This window comes from Bactrocera dorsalis, chromosome 2 (assembly GCF_023373825.1).
Source record: "Bactrocera dorsalis isolate Fly_Bdor chromosome 2, ASM2337382v1, whole genome shotgun sequence".
Classification (NCBI taxonomy): Eukaryota; Metazoa; Arthropoda; class Insecta; order Diptera; family Tephritidae; genus Bactrocera; species Bactrocera dorsalis.
The window spans coordinates 27370860-27383758 of NC_064304.1; positions in this window are offsets into that span (position 1 = coordinate 27370860).

Consider the following 12899-nt stretch of genomic DNA (forward strand, 5'->3'; position numbering starts at 1 on the left):
TGGTTTAGAAATCTACATTCCTGAAATGATATAATACATTGTTTCTGCTTTATCAGGATGGGTCAAACAAGAATGTGCTTCATATTCAGAATATCCACCAAAATCATTCGAATACACTCGCGCGTGGATTCGAGCACTGCTATCCCTTTAACACTTGCTTGATGGTTTTCAAGCACCATTTTCTTCACTTTTTCAATATTTTCATCACTTGAAGAGAGCGAAGGTCGTCCAGAGCGAAGCATGTCTTCAATGATCTCTCGACCGTCTTTGTACCACTCGTACGCTTGTGTTTTTGATAACACTGGATCATAGGCTTCTTTCGACACTCGCTTTTTTTTATAAAGAATGTGTAAAAGTGTGACCTTCGATATCAAAATTTTTTAATATGTATATACCCTAGTCTACAAATAGTCAGTGGCTCTCGAAACTATTGCTTCCGTACAGCTTTATAACTTCACTATTGGTAAAGCTTTTTAGTCTTGGAACGAGCTTTTTTTAGGAAACTTTTCTGACTGTAAGAAAAAGGTTTATTCGCCAGCTTGACATTATTACTATGAACAGAACTCTATACGCATTGTATGTATGTATTAAGAAATTCCATTTAATAAGGAAATCTTCATACGTGAAATTGTTTTTATATATGTACCTATAGGCATACTTGAATGGTGCTCTAAATTTTGCTAACACGCAAACACAAATTGCATTATAATTAAAATTAAAATTTCATAAGGCTTTCCACAGAAAGCAAGTGTTGAGACTAGATATGATAATCTCATATGGAAATGTGTGACTATATACATTCATATATGCATACACATATGCGCACTGAGCTAAGTTACTTATGTTTGCAACAATTGTACATATTTTAATTGATGCCGCTTAAGAGCCGGCTATTTGAGTAAAACGTGACCAAAGCAAGCTAATTCGGTAGGATCAACTTTGCATGCAAAGTGCTTAGGCGTGAAGAGTGTCACGTTAGCTCACATTGGACAGCCCATGCAACCGATAGCCTACTTTACAGCATTATTTGACGCTGTTTAACTGCAATTCAAATAAATTTCTGGGTCGTTTCATGGCCGTTGACGAAACAGGAATACACTTATGTATACCGGTGACGAAGGAACAGATCTCAAGGTGAAAGGCTGTTTTAAAAGCTGGATTACCGTCGTTTTTTGGTTTTTCACCAAAAAGGATACTTGGGAAGGTCATAGTACTCTACTATGTTAATTCTTTGCCAAACTGTAGAAAAATGGCGCCAATTGGCGGAGACCCGCGTAATATAAACCGCCGGCTCACATAAAATTTATTCTTCACCATACTCTATGGACTTAAAATATATTGTCTCAACGCACCATATTGCTAAAATGGAAATACGAATCCATTGCGACTAATGTCATCTCTTAAAATTTATTATTATGCAATTTAATCATCCACCTAGAGAAAGAATTGCATTGTCGCAAACCAGAAAGTTCACAATAAATTACAGCTGAAACCTCTAAATGCCACTAAAAAGAGTAAATTGAACCACTACATTTATTTATATATTCGTTTTTATTCACGTTTTATATTTATTGTAGTTTGTCATCAAGATACGTAGGTTGCTATATATATTTCTGGACTAGGCAACACTAAGTGTTGCCAGGTGCAATCTGACATTTCCATTGGAAAGTTTGACATTTTTTAGCATAACATCACTCAGAACGTTTTGTCATTTAATCGTGAATTGTTTTATTTACAGGGAATTAAAAAATTCATCTCGGCCAAAAAATGGAATTAACTCGTGAACATTTTCGTGCGATCATTTTTCACAACTTTCGACGTGGATTATTACGACAAGAGTGCATCGATGAACTAAAATCTTTGTATGGCTATGAAGCACCATCCTATAGCACTGTGAAAAACTGGTACAACGAATTCAATCGTGGCCGACGCTTGTTCAAAGACGAATTCTGTGAAGGTCGTCCAAAAACAGCCGTTGTGCCAGAAAACATCGATGCCGTACGTGAACTGATAATGCAAGACCGTCATGTAACATACCTTCAGATAGAGGCATGCCTATGCATTTCTCCCACCATGAACACCTGGCCGTAAAAAAAGGTTTATTCTCGTTGGATCCCGCACAATGTGGCAATCGCTCAAAAAAAGGCTCGTGTGGATTGGTGTAAAGAAATGCTGAAAAAATCCGATCGCGGTTCTTCAAAAGACGTTTATAAGATCGTCATAGGTGATATATATAGCAGCCCTAGTATCTCAATTTTTGCTGAAGTTACAACTTGTATGGACGGACAGACAAAAAGTCACCCGAATTTCAACTCGTCTCTTTATCCGAATTATATGTGTATATAATTACGTGCTACCATATACGTGCAACAGTTAGGTGAACAAAACTATAATACTCTGTAGAAACATCTTGCAAGAGTATAAAAATTAATTAAAACTTTCCAATTTCCACACATATTACTCATACGCCACGACAAACAGCTTTCTTAGTTGTCAAGTTGTCAGCCGATTTTAGCGAAAGGTAAAAATTTAAATGAAATTTTTTCCAAACATAATATATTGGAGACATACGACTGCAACGCAGCTATTGACAAAATAAGATCGACTCCCCAATATATTTCTTCCACACACTGCACTCAATTAAGCAAGAATAAAGTCAAAATTTCAAGAGATGTTTTCATATATTAAGAAGATTTTGGGCTACCGTATTTGTATTTGAAGGTTGTTTACTAATGACTTAATATCATTAATTGTAGACTCTTCCTAAAACCTCCATAGCAAAGCTAAAATATATGAGATTCAGCTACGAAGCAGCTTGAGGGTACTCATGGATTATGCCTCTTCGATCTTAGCGTTTCCTTGTAAAAGTGTTCCGCCTTATTTCGATAAGATCAGATTTGTCGTCGATATTAAAATGTTGTTTTCGCTACCAAATTTAATATACAAATATCTGGAGATACTTAGAATGGTCTCTTTCGCCAAGGTGTAACTGAGTTCATATTAAGAAAATCTTCTTTGTCTCCATTTTCGGAACGAACGTCGTCAAGATTCTGTTAGTCCTTTGCAGTGAAATATTTTTAGACCTCTAAATTATAATAATTTTCTACTCACAAGTGACCTCTAAAAATACATGCGTAAGTCACAATAGTAGCATAAACTCTTACTCAATTTCATATTAAGCCAATCTCCAAAAGTAAATTAATTCCTTAAATTATATGCAACGGTATTCTTGCAATTGATTGCCACAGCACATTAATTACAATCTGCCTTAGCAGCAGGAAAGCAAACTCCTTTATTAAAAAAGTAAAACCTTGCGTTTTTTCCCCTACCCACCCTTGGCAACTGCGAAAAAAACTAATCCAATGTAATAGCAATAACAACGAAATTTACAGCGCGCATATTTAATGAGACGTTGGAAGTGTTTGAGCAGTTAAATGAGCTCATCAAGCGGGAGCACGTGTCTGAGCAGCACGATTGCTAAAAACCCACGTCAAGCTGTTTGCACTTGAGCTGGAGTTTGCGAGTTCCAACATTAACAGTTTCTATTATTATTATTATTAAAGTTGTGCAGTTTGTTTTTGTAGTGGGTTGTTATTGACACTACAGGTGCTGTTATTGTTTGTATTATTGTTGTTGTGTACAACTTTGTTTGTGGTTCGAAGTTTTTCTTAAAGCTCCCGACAATGACCCTTAATGCTCGTTGCTCACTTTCTGCCGATATGTTAAGGTATATTGCTGCTCGACTTTTGCATGTGCGTGTGTATGTAGAATTATGCGCGTGGACACGAACCACTTTATTCGTTCTAGGCTTTAATTTCCATTTTTATTCTCGACTGCCCTTTATTTGATATAGCCGGTGCAACACTTGGCTCTGGCAATACTTTTCTAGTTTTTGTGCTCTTTGAGCATGTTGCTACAGAGTATAAAAGTTCTGTTCACCTAACGGTTGTATGTATCACCGATAACTAATCAAAATAGATATAGGGTTATATATTCTTCATATATAAAAAATACGTGTCAAGTTGTTTGTCCGCAATGGACTCCTAAACTACTGAGCCGATTTTAGAAAAATTTAGCACACTGTGTCCAGATCGAATCAACTTAGAAGATAGGATGGTACAAATAATCAATAAATAAAATAATACAGTGAAAGCTCGGTTGAATGAACGCTCTATTAAGTGGACATCTCCATTAACTGGACAGAAAGGCTGGTAACCTTCTTCTTCTTTACTGGCGTGGACACCGCTTACGCGATGATAGCCGAGTCAACAATAGCGCGCCAGTCGTTTCTTCTCTTCGCTACGTGGCGCCAATTGGATATTCCAAGCGAAGCCAGGTCCTTTTCCACTTGGTCCTTCCAACGGAGTGGAGGTCTTCCTCTTCCTCTGCTTCCCAGGGCGGGTACTGCGTCGAATACTTTCAGAGCCGGAGTGTTTTCGTCCATCCGGACAACATGACCTAGCCAGCATAACCCCAGTCTCTTAATTCGCTGAACTGTATCAATGGCGTCGTATATCTCGTACAGCTCATCGCTCCATTGACTGCGGTATTCGGCGTGGCCAACGCGCAAAGGACCATAAATCTTTCGCAGAACTTTTCTCTCGAAAACTCGCAACGTCGACTCATCGGCTGTTGTCATCGTCCAAGCCTCTGCACCATATAGCAGGACGGGAATTATGAGCGTCTTATAGAGTTTGGTTTTTGTTCGTCGAGAGAGGACTTTACTTTTCAATTGCCTACTCAGTCCGAAGTAGCACCTGTTGGCAAGAGTAATCCTGCGTTGGATTTCAAGGCTGACATTGTTGGTGGTGTTAACGCTGGTTCCTAAATAGACGAAATTATCTACAACTTCAAAGTTATGACTGTCAACAGTGACGTGGGGGCCAAGTCGCGAGTGCGACGACTGTTTGTTTGATGACAGGAGATATTTCGTCTTGCTCTCGTTCACTGCCAGACCCATTTGCGTTGCTTCCTTGTTCAGTCTGGAGAAAGCAGAACTAACGGCGCGGGTGTTGAGACCGATGATATCAATATCATCGGCATACGCCAGCAGCTGTACACTCTTATAAAAGATTGTACCTGCTCGATTCAGTTCTGCAGCTCGAATAATTTTCTCCAGCAGCAGATTGAAGAAGTCGCACGATAGGGAGTCGCCTTGTCTGAAACCTCGTTTGGTATCGAACGGCTCGGAGAGGTCCTTCCCGATTCTGACGGAGCTTTTGGTGTTGCTCAACGTCAGCTTACATAGCCGTATTAGTTTTGCGGGGATACCAAATTCAGACATCGCGGCATAAAGGCAGCTCCTTTTCGTGCTGTCGAAAGCAGCTTTGAAATCGACGAATAGGTGGTGAGTGTCGATTCTCCTTTCACGGGTCTTTTCCAAGATTTGGCGCATGGTAACCATACATTGAAAAAGCGGCCTTAAATTCGTTATTTCTTCCAATGAAATTTATATCTATGAACATATTCAAAATTAAACCTCAAGTACAACCGCTTGGATTCTTATACCGACAAAAACACTTTCGCTTTTATTCGTAAATAAAATTTTTACTGTTTTGAATAGTTTATTATATGAATAATAGTATAAAATGTATACCACAGCAACGCGTACCCGGACCCACTAGTATATATATGTATGTAAATGATCAGGATGACGAGAAATGTTGCAATCCAGGTGACTGTCTGCCTAATGCCATAACTAAGCAGTAATTAAGATAGAAAGCTGTAACTTGACACAGTAGATCGCAGTGGAAAAAAGTCTCGACTTAACCCCCATATAACTAATATCAGGATTTCCGAATATCCGGCTGCCACATTTTGCTACATAGTATAGTAGTTTTGTTCATTTAACGATTGTCTTTATCAGGAGGGGTGGAATCACCTTGTCACTTCCTTCTAAGTGATATTCACTGGATCAACTCTCTGACTTAATCTAACCTTAGTAATGAGATATATGCTTATAAACTTTAAACATATTTTTAATATAATTTAATGCAAAAGAACAGCTGGTACGACGAGGAGTGCCGCGTCGCAGCGGAGAGAAAACAGGCTGCTTACCTCGCAACGTTACGACCGACCACAACACGTGCGGGATGGGATAGATACCGAGAGTTGAAGAGGGAAGCGAGACGCATTTGCAGACAGAAGAAGAAAGAGGCCGAAATGCGTGAGTACAAACAGCTTGATAAGCTGGCCGACAGGGGTAATGCTCGAAAATTCTATGAAAAAATGCGGCGGCTTACAGAAGGTTTCAAGACCGGAGCATACTCTTGTAGAACCCCCAAAGGTGATCTAGTTACCGATGCCCAGAGCATACTTAGATTATGGAGGGAACACTTCTCCAGCCTGCTGAATGGCAGTGAACGCATAACACCAGGAGAAGGCGAACCCGATACCCCAATCGATGACGATGGAGCAGACGTTCCATTACCCGGCCATGAAGAAGTTCGAATAGCAATTACCCGCCTGAAGAACAACAAGGCGGCAGGGGCCGACGGATTGCCGGCCGAGCTATTCAAATACGGCGGCGAAGAGCTGATAAGGAGCATGCATCAGCTTCTTTGTAAAATATGGTCGGACGAAAGCATGCCCAACGATTGGAATCTAAGTGTGCTCTGCCCAATCCATAAAAAAGTAGACCCACAATCTGCGCCAACTACCGTGGGATTAGCCTCCTCAACATTGCATATAAGGTTCTATCGAGCGTATTGTGTGAAAGATTAAAGCCCACCGTCAACAAACTGATTGGACCTTATCAGTGTGGCTTCAGACCTGGTAAATCAACAACCGACCAGATATTCACCATGCGCCAAATCTTGGAAAAGACACTCACCACCTATTCGTCGATTTCAAAGCTGCTTTCGACAGCACGAAAAGGAGCTGCCTTTATGCCGCGATGTCTGAATTTGGTATCCCCGCAAAACTAATACGGCTATGTAAGCTGACGTTGAGCAACACCAAAAGCTCCGTCAGAATCGGGAAGGACCTCTCCGAGCCGTTCGATACCAAACGAGGTTTCAGACAAGGCGACTCCCTATCGTGCGACTTCTTCAATCTGCTGCTGGAGAAAATTATTCGAGCTGCAGAACTGAATCGAGCAGGTACAATCTTTTATAAGAGTGTACAGCTGCTGGCGTATGCCGATGATGTTGATATCATCGGTCTCAACACCCGCGCCGTTAGTTCTGCTTTCTCCAGACTGAACAAGGAAGCAACGCAAATGGGTCTGGTGGTGAACGTGGGCAAGACGAAATATCTCCTTCCATCAAAAAAATAGTCGTCACATTCACTACTTGGACCCCACGTCACTGTTGACAGTCATAACTTTGAAGTTGTAGATAATTTCGTCTATTTAGGAACCAGCGTTAACACCACCAACAATGTCAGCCTTGAAATCCAACGCAGGATTACTCTTGCCAACAGGTGCTACTTCGGACTGAGTAGGCAATTGAAAAGTAAAGTCCTCTCTCGACGAACAAAAACCAAACTCTATAAGACGCTCATAATTCCCGTCCTGCTATATGGTGCAGAGGCTTGGACGATGACAACAACCGATGAGTCGACGTTGCGAGTTTTCGAGAGAAAAGTTCTGCGAAAGATTTATGGTCCTTTGCGCGTTGGCCACGGCGAATATCGCATTCGATGGAACGATGAGCTGTACGAGATATACGACGACATTGACATAGTTCAGCGAATTAAGAGACAGCGCCTGCGCTGGCTAGGTCATGTCATCCGTATGGATGAAAACACTCCAGCTCTGAAAGTATTCGACGCAGTACCCGCCGGGGGAAGCAGAGGAAGAGGAATATCTCCACTCCGTTGGAAAGACCAAGTGGAAAAGGACCTGGCCTCGCTTGGAATATCCAATTGGCGCCACGTAGCGAAGAGAAGAAACGACTGGCGCGCTGTTGTTGACTCGGCTATAATCGCGTAAGCGGTGTCTACGCCAGTAAAGAAGAAGAAGAATATAATTTATGATCTGGACCGAGAGTTGAGAGAAGATAACATGCATATTTCGAAATTTTATGAAATAAGCCGAGAGGAGGTGTTAGGGAAAATAGGCCATTTTAGTGCAAATATTTTGTTATTGCTATTTGATGAAGCTTTAATTATAAATAATATTGCAAATTTAGTTTCGTTTACATTATTTGCAACTGTAGATTCACTTAATTACTATCAAAGTCAGAACACCATGGCGTATGAGCAAAATAAAAACACCGCCATATTTTTTCATGCAAGCAAATTAATATCTAATGCCAGTATTTTATCCAGGCACATTTTTTCGAGTTTAAAATGAAAATAGTTGCTCATGTGGACAATTTCTAATGTACTTGATTACATTGATAGCTGGCAGTTGTGGGAAGTTATTTGGTTAGTTTGACAGTATTTTGCACTTTCCATCACCGCCGCGGGCACGGACTGTCACACTTGGTGATATTTTACTGTGAAATTTAATTACGCTCCAAATGCTAACATTACACCTCTCCAGTAACAACAACAGCAAAACTAGTTATAACAACTTTTCAGTTGTCCACAAGCAAACGCCTTTGGCGGCGCATAAACTTGCTGGTTTGATTACCGCCTCTTGTAATGTTGCTGACATTTTTATTTACCAACATTTAGGTATAGTGTTGAACTGCGCTTTGAGTCTTGTTGCAAACTCCGTTTCTGAAGCTTAAAAGTGTTGAAAAGTTAGATTTGTTTCCTGATTTATTTACTGTAGTAGCTGGCGCGCAGAAATTTATGGTTTCATGTGTACGTAGGTGTACGTAGGTGTGCAAAGGAACAAGCGTTATTTTGTAAACACAGACCAATGCTAAATAACTTTATACTCCATAATCGATTGATCGAAATTTTCCTTTTTAATACAAGCTCCGAGACCACTCAATTTCACATTGCTATATTGACCAATTGGTTTTCATTATAACTGTATGTATGCTTTTGTATGTGAGAGTAGTTATACGGACGTGTAATTACCATCGCTTTCGCCTTGAATATGCATTGATACAAAATGCCAAAATTATCATAAAAAGTGTGTGGATGAGCAAAGTAAATTTAGTCGTAAGAAATGTCACTTAATTAACGCACTGTGTGTAAATATATTTATAAATTTGTAGATTGACTACCAGTCACTGTTTTTTAGTGCATAAATATATTTTCTCATCCATTCTTCATTCCCTCGTTTTCATTCATTTCTCGAAATTTGCGTGCTTGAAATGACAATCACGATACATTAGTTTACATTAAGTTACGCATACGCCATGGTTAACCAATAGAGGCGACTGCGTTGCCGCGCGCTGGTCGTCAGCATTTTGTGTAATCGAATAAATCAGGACTGCTGTAAATTAAAGCATTCATCAAAAGCGGCGTACAAGCCTTGATGCTTGCTGCCGCCGCAGGACATAAGTTACACGGTTCCGAGTGGCGCGTGTATGGCATTGATGGAGTAGGAGTAGTATATTTGTATGATGCTATATATTTTTCAAAATCGATTTTATGTTGAATCAGATTTATTGATTATCTCATCTACGAAATTACGCGTCCTCAAATTAACTGCCTCCATGCCGTGCTACACACGAAAGCATACAGTATGTGTACATATATATAGTGGTTGCTTGCCTCACTAAATCGTCGAAACAATGAGTTTCATAAGCTGCGTGACTACGCAGTGCGTTGCTTGCTCATATAAAGCATATGTATCTAACGGGTGATTTTTTTGAGGTTAGGATTTTCATGCATTAGTATTTGACAGATCACGTGGGATTTCAGACATGGTGTCAAAGAGAAAGATGCTCAGTATGCTTTGACATTTCATCATGAATAGACTTACTAACGAGCAACGCTTGCAAATCATTGAATTTTATTACCAAAATCAGTGTTCGACAATTTTTTTTTTTATCGACAAATTTTGTTCAGCGATGAGGCTCATTTCTGGTTGAATGGCTACGTAAATAAGCAAAATTGCCGCATTTGGGGTGAAGAGCAACCAGAAGCCGTTCAAGAACTGCCCATGCATCCCGAAAAATGCACTGTTTGGTGTGGTTTGTACGCTGGTGGAATCATTGGACCGTATTTTTTCAAAGATGCTGTTGGACGCAACGTTACGGTGAATGGCGATCGCTATCGTTCGATGCTAACAAACTTTTTGTTGCCAAAAATGGAAGAACTGAACTTGGTTGACATGTGGTTTCAACAAGATACAGATACAGCTCGCGATTCTATGGCCATTTTGAGGGAAAACTTCGGACAACAATTCATCTCAAGAAATGGACCCGTAAGTTGGCCACCAAGATCATGCGATTTAACGCCTTTAGACTATTTTTTGTGGGGCTACGTCAAGTCTAAAGTCTACAGAAATAAGCCAGCAACTATTCCAGCTTTGGAAGACAACATTTCCGAAGAAATTCGGGCTATTCCGGCCGAAATGCTCGAAAAAGTTGCCCAAAATTGGACTTTCCGAATGGACCACCTAAGACGCAGCCGCGGTCAACATTTAAATGAAATTATCTTTAAAAAGTAAATGTCATGAACCAATCTAACGTTTCAAATAAAGAACCGATGAGATTTTGCAAATTTTATGCGTTTTTTTTTTAAAAAAAGTTATCAAGCTCTTAAAAAATCACCCTATATGAGTGAACTTGGTGTTCCTCGCTTGTGTGGCTGGTTAATGTTCTCCTATATATATGCAGAGACAGCAAAATGTATGCGCTTGCATTCAGATAGGATTGATGGGTTAAAACTTTGTCTTCTCATTTTAAAATATGGCATACACAATTTCTAAATTTCATAGAAATAGATTTGAAAATGGGTATTCGAAGTTTAAATACACCTCAGTGGTCCAAAAGGAATTTTATTTGCACATCAGAACTGCATGGATAGTTATATAATAATTCAAAAATCAGGTAGAGAATTTCGGAAATATATTTGCGAAAAAAATAAAAAATAATAATAAATTTTATGACAATATTTATTTGTGAGCAGTAAGATCATCGTATGTTCGATACTTATACTCGTTGTTTGCCAAAAGTAAGTGCAGCTTTTGGCGGCTTTCGGTGGTAACATTATTATCAGTGCAACCGCAAAGTGCTAACCAGCAAGCTACTTATATACATATGTGCTGAAAGTAATATTTGCTTGAATTGTGTGTAACCAAAAATATGGAAGCAACTCTTAGCTTGGGAAAATTAGATTACAGTGTGTTTCAAGTAGACTCCCAAATTTTGTAAACAAATTAGTTCTATGTTGCATAATAATTTAATTCAGCTTGCAGGCATCACGCAACAGCTACAAGAGCTTGTTCAGTTTTTGTTGGCGCACTTTACTTATTTGCTTGAATATTCTGTTAGAAACTAAATTATTTCACTAAATGCATATACTATCAATCTAGAAGCTGTCGCAGAGCTTGTAGCGTCTCATTTACAGATTTCTGAAATAAATTTATGTGTAGTCAAAATAGTGATTCCTCAAAATTCCAGGTATATTTCTCGGAAGAAAAACACATTGCTTTTCAGTGGCATCTTAAATCATATGCTTTCATACTTTTGTCCAGGCTTAGATACAAATAATATTCATTTATTTTCTATAAAGTGCATAGACATGCACCGACTTTCTCAATAATGTTATCTATGAACTTCATCTCACTCTATCTAGATCAAAGGTTAGGGCAAAATGCAAGATCGAATCGGTCCTATAAAATCTTATAATCTCATCATAGAACATACAGCAATAGTGAAAATTGATTGTAAATAATAATAATAATAATATTTTAAAGTTTTTGGCAATATTCAACACAGAAAGTTGTTATTTCAGTGTATATTTTCAACTTTCTGAGTTCTACACTGATTAAAAAAAAGAAGTTGGAAACTATAGTTTCGGTAAAAGTTATGTTACTTAACATGATATCCCATAATTTACATTTTTCGGGGCAGTTTTAAAAAAATATGGAAAATTACATATTGCTAGGTTGTCAAGTAAACTCTTTTCTCAGTATACTCCTCCAGGTACTTCAATTTACCTCACGTTGACATGCATTGCGCTATAAGTATATACACACGCACATCCGCATACAAACGCAGTAAATTTTGAACTCGCTCAGTTACTACCACAAGTCGACATCCATCGACGGCAGCACATTAGCCAGCAATTCACACATACACATGCATTCTAGAGCTCATGTTTTGATATGTGATGCATTTATAATGCAATTTGCAAGTTTTCCCTAAAGCAGGTAATAGTTTTCTGAGACATTGTGCAAAGTGAAAGTTGTAGTTCTATTTGGATTCGCTACTCGTGAACTATTTTGACAACTGAGAGATATAAAGTATAGTCGAAAAAGTTTTCTCGTATTTCTAATCAAACTTCAACTTTTTTTTGTATTTATACTTATAAATAAATAAAGAAGTATGTACCATTTTGGTAGATTTCTTTTTGCTATTTTTCCGCTAGAGACATTACTCCAGACTGAAAGCGAACGAACCATTGTTGTGCTGCACGAACTGATGCAGCATCATCCCTTTTTTAAACAAAAATTTCAAAATATAGCGAATTTTACATTACTTTCACTCACTTTCGAACAGCTGCAACTTAAAAAAAAAAAAACGCAGAAAAGTATGCAAAATCGCATGAAACACTTTCAAGTTTGTGAAAAATATTTCTAAGATCTAGAATGAAGTTATAATGGCAACTGCCGATATACTGTCTAGAGTACTTTCCCGCTATTCGCTGGGCTCGTAGGAAAAAAGAGTGATTCCTGTTAGACTTTCAGCCAAAGTTGTAAATGAAATAAACATCGTCAATATGGACGAATGTCGTTGAATCATTTAGAACACCGCTTTTGTTCCACTTTATCCAAAGCGACCTTACAAAAGAAGTGATGGATGAAGAAGGAAGCTCTTAGCAAC